The sequence below is a fragment of the Papio anubis genome, chromosome 8 (assembly GCF_008728515.1).
Source record: "Papio anubis isolate 15944 chromosome 8, Panubis1.0, whole genome shotgun sequence".
In the NCBI taxonomy this organism is placed as follows: Eukaryota; Metazoa; Chordata; class Mammalia; order Primates; family Cercopithecidae; genus Papio; species Papio anubis.
Window position 1 is genome coordinate 7,208,965 of NC_044983.1, and position 4,585 is coordinate 7,213,549.

A 4,585-nucleotide genomic window follows, 5' to 3' on the forward strand; every position below is an offset into this window, starting at 1 on the left:
AACATTCTTTTCCTAAGGCACACCGTGCCCTATTTATTGCCACAAAGCCACTAAAATCTGTGCCTCCATCTGTCTGCTTCATGGGTATGGTTAAATACAAACCACTTGCTAGTGTCTGCTGAAACTTAGTAACACCAAGCCTAGAATGCCATTGTCTGTTCTACTGGGGCAAAGGCCAAAATACACAAACATGTACTCATATGCTCTTTTCCCTACAAACTAACCATATTACCTACCATAACAGTAAAGCTTAATGACGTCTCTGGCTACATATAGTTCATACTCAATATTATGAAATAAAGTGTTAGGCCAGTAAGCGTTCATAATTTTTATTAAATCCTACTCTAGTTTAACAATATCTGATGTTACAGACATCATCCCATGGTGAACATGTTTAATAAGTGAAAGCAAGTCAGACATCTCATCTAGGTCTTTATTTTCTGCAGACTAAGCAATAACTACACAGAACACTATGAGTAATGACAAATACCTTCTCAGTTTCCACATAAGCCATGTTATCAAACTAGATCTGCTAATATTGAATACAGTCGATTTGGTGATTGTAGTTCTCATATAATTATAAGTATCATATTAAGATAACATTTTGACAGTTTCACTGACTTTCCAAATAAGCATAACATACTCAAAGAAAAGAATAAAGAGTGAAGTAAAACTGAATGTGAAGAGATTAACTTATTAAAGAAAAATGAAGTAAACAAAATAAAAAGAGTGAAAAATCACCATCCTGGCGAACACAGTGAAACCCCATCTCTACTAAAAAATACAAAAAACTAGCCGGGCGCGGTGGCGGGCGCTTGTAGTCCCAGCTACTCGGGAAGGCTGAGGCAGGAGAATGGCGTGAACCCGGGAGGCGGAGCTTGCAGTGAGCTGAGATCCGGCCACTGCACTCCAGCCTGGGCTACAGAGTGAGACTCCGTCTCAAAAAAAAAAAAAAAAAAAAAGAAAAATCACTGGAGTGGAAGTCAAACAAGCCTAGACATTTGATTGGAAGAGGACAGATCAAATACGGATTTCACAAACCAAAAGTTTATAAACTCAATGCAATACAAATCCTTTTTATTGTAAAAGCTGAGTTGAAACTAAAAGATGTATAAAAACTATTACTTTTGGCCTTAAACAGTACCAACTCTTACGGTCAAAAAAGCCCACAACAGTTAAGATTGTATTGCTTGATTTTATTTTGCACTAGGTGGTGGACATAAAGCAATCCTTCTTAATAAAGTTGACAATTAGCTTCACTCAACGTTTTTAATAATGCACATTAAAAAAAAGTATTCATCTTACAAATTCTTCTGCAATCCAAACATACAATAGCTTGGAGAACAACATTTAGAAAACAAAAGCCAATGTAAAAAGACAGATTAAAACAACTAGAACGGTACAGGTTTTATTTATATGGCTCGGATTTTACAGTTTTTTTACTGCATCATCAATGACAGAAATCTGTTCCTTCAGCTGGCTCCATTGTTCTGGATTTAAAGAAATATCTTTTCTTCCGGGTTTCATTTCACCATCAGGATCCATCCAATATTCTCTAATATCCATTAGCACTTTCCCTTTAAAACCTTGAACGCTAAGGTACCTCATTTTCCCAATCTGAAACTTGTTATCATCTCTGCTGCTTCCGCTGTTTAGAAGATGACAGAGCTCTTGAAGTTTCACCTGTCTTTTGCTTCTTTATAGATTTTTCTGGAGCAACTTGCTTTTTCCTCTTTAACTTTTTGCCAACCTCACTGTCAGAATCACTGCTGGAAGAGCTTGAAGAAACAAGTTCCTTTGATTGAGGCATCGCTTCACTCAGCTCTAGCAGTCAAACACCCTCCTTGTTCGCTCACGATTCCTCCCTGCCCTTCATTTTCTTTTTTTTTCCTTTTTAAAATTTATTTATTACTATTATTATTATACTTTAAGTTCTAGGGTACATGTGCACAACATCCCTGCCCTTCATTTTCATCCCCTCCAAGGCCAAACTTCCTGCACGGGAGACCACCCTCACATTCCACGTCCTCCCTCCCACCCGGTCCCTTCCCACTGCTGGCACTCTGCACACAGTGCTCTCCTGAAGGTCACCATGACCTCGAATCTGATCACCTGCCAAGCCCAAGGGGCCACTGCTCCATCGTTCCGCCTTCATCTCTGCATGATTGACGATGCCGACTGCCCGCTTCTCCCTGGACGTTCCTTTCTCCATTTACCTTTGACCCATCTCAATGATTGGTTTCTCCTTCCTCTCTTGCTCCTTAAACTTGCAAGACTTTCTCTAGGATTCCCTGCACCTTTCCTCATACTCCGTGACACACTGTGAGCCCCTCTAGCTCATCACGACTCCTACTAGGAAAGCTGCTCCATCGGTGCCTCTAAGACCAGCCTATGCTTGTGGGGGGCCAGACCTGCTCCCCAATTAGGTTGTCTCCATCTCCACAGCACAGGTGGTCGCAGGCTCGAGCTCAACACGCCTCAGGGGCTGATACACAGTGCCCGCTCACCCGCTCTGCCTTTCCCCATCTGCCAGGCGGTGGCCTCTGCCAGCGCTCAGCTCAGTGCTGGCTGAGCCCCTCCAGTGTTCCCTTCTCGCCCTGGTGCCCACACTGTTGGCCAGGTGACACCAACAGAGCCACTGCCGCCATGGCCCGCGCCTCTCACCCTCTCCACTCCTACAGCTACAGCCGCCCCATGGCTTGTCAACAACTTCCTTCTCGGCACCACAACAGCCTTTTCCTTTCTACCAATCCCAGTTGGAGCAGACCACACGCAGGCTGTGGTGTCCAGTCCCCGCCATGTCTGGGGAGCCCCTGGACCCACTGTCCTGTAGACACCAACTCACAGGAAATGGTCTCAGCCTCATTTGCCGCAGCTCATGCCTGGAGTCCTAGTCTTGTCCTCTCCATATGGGTTAGAAAGGTGCATTTCAGCGCACACACACACACACACACACACACACTCTTTTTTTTTTTTTTTTTTTGAGATAAGAGTCCCACTCTGTGGCCCAGGCTGGAGTGCAGTGGCGTGATCTCGGCTCACTGCAACCTCTGCCTCCCCGGTTAAAATGATTCTCTTGCCTCAGCCTCCCAAGTAGCTGGGATTACAGGTGCCCACCACCATACCAGGCTGATTTTTGCATTTTTAGTAGACACAGGGTTTCACCATGTTGGCCAGGCTGGTCTTGAACTCCTGATCTCAGGTGATCCACCTGCCTTGCCTCCCAAAGTGCTGGGATTACAGGCATGAGATACCATGCCCGGCCCACATTCTTTAATGTTACATGTTTTATATATGTGCATATATATACACGAATGCATAAGTATGCTCTTCACTCTTCTAAATACAAATAAATCCATTATTCAATATTTTCCCGTCGTCTATTCTGGAATTGAGGTTTCATTCATTTTTTCTTAAATCCAGGGCTTCATGAAGGGAAAGTGAAGTTTTTATAAGCTATTGTATGTACCTTTTTTTAAAGAGTGGGAGGAGATGGCCTTTGAGAAGTTGAGGATTTTCTCCCAAATTCCTTTGTAGCCTGCAACAGACTGAATTCTGTTCCCTTAAAATTCACATATAAAGCTCTAATTCCCAGTGTGACCTCGTTGAGGACCGAGTCAGCCAGCCCTTGATCTTGGGCTTCCCAGGCTCCAGAACTATGAGAAATAACAGTCTGCTGTTTCAGTCACCCACCTATGGCACACTACGGCAGTCGGAGCTGACTCAGGTGTGGCTCTGGCCCTTGGTAATTGTGAGCTTAGGCGAGGCCCTCAGCCTCTCTAGACTCTTTTGTTTTCTCATCTATAACATAAGGACAAGGGTGAGTACCTGTCTTCATGAGTTGTTTTGTAGATCATGTGCAAGAAGTAAGCGAAGTGGTGAGGACTGGGTGAGGGAGAGAGAGCCCTCAACACAGGGAGAGCACCTGGTTGCAGGGGGAGCCTTCAGTACAAGAGATTCAGTCTGCCATCAAGTGGCTCTCTGCACTGTTGACCGTTCTCAATCATTGAAGACAGAGGAGGTGGGGCACAGTGACTCATGCCTGTTATCCCAGCACTTTGGGAGGCCGAAGCAAGCAGATCACTTGAGGCCTGCAGTTTGAGACCAGCCGGGGCAACATGGTGAGTCTCCGTCTATATAAAAATACAAAAATTAGCCAGGCATAGTGGTGCACACCTGTAGTCCCGCTACTGGGGAGGCTGAGATGGAAGGATCACCTGAGACCGGGAGTGAGCCACGGTCACACCACTGTATTCCAGCCTGGGCAACGGACTGAGATCCTGTCTCAAAAAAAACAAAGAAAAAGAAAAAGAAAAAAAAGAACGTGCGTGTGTGAGAATAAAGGAAAGCCAGAATCATCAGCCGGTGTTTTCTGTTTCACTCTCACAAATCTCTGTGCAGACATCACGGTGACAGAGCTTCAGTCCATCTCTGCTTGCCTGGGGCAGAAGAGCAGGTGTGCCCTCACCTCCTGTCACTGCTCCTTTTATGTAGATTCCTCAGCGAATCCAGTAAGCCCTGGAGGCCACCTCCATGAATAGTTGTGTTATTTAAAGACCTTTTACTACCAAAGAAAGATGACAAC

The 4,585-nt window shown here is 44.8% G+C and overlaps 1 pseudogene; it reads right to left on the bottom strand.

Annotated features, from left to right (window-relative positions):
• Positions 1-1,175: 1,175 nt before the first annotated feature.
• LOC108587145 lies at positions 1,176-2,994 on the bottom strand (annotated as a pseudogene).
• Between the last annotated feature and the right edge of the window lie 1,591 nt (positions 2,995-4,585).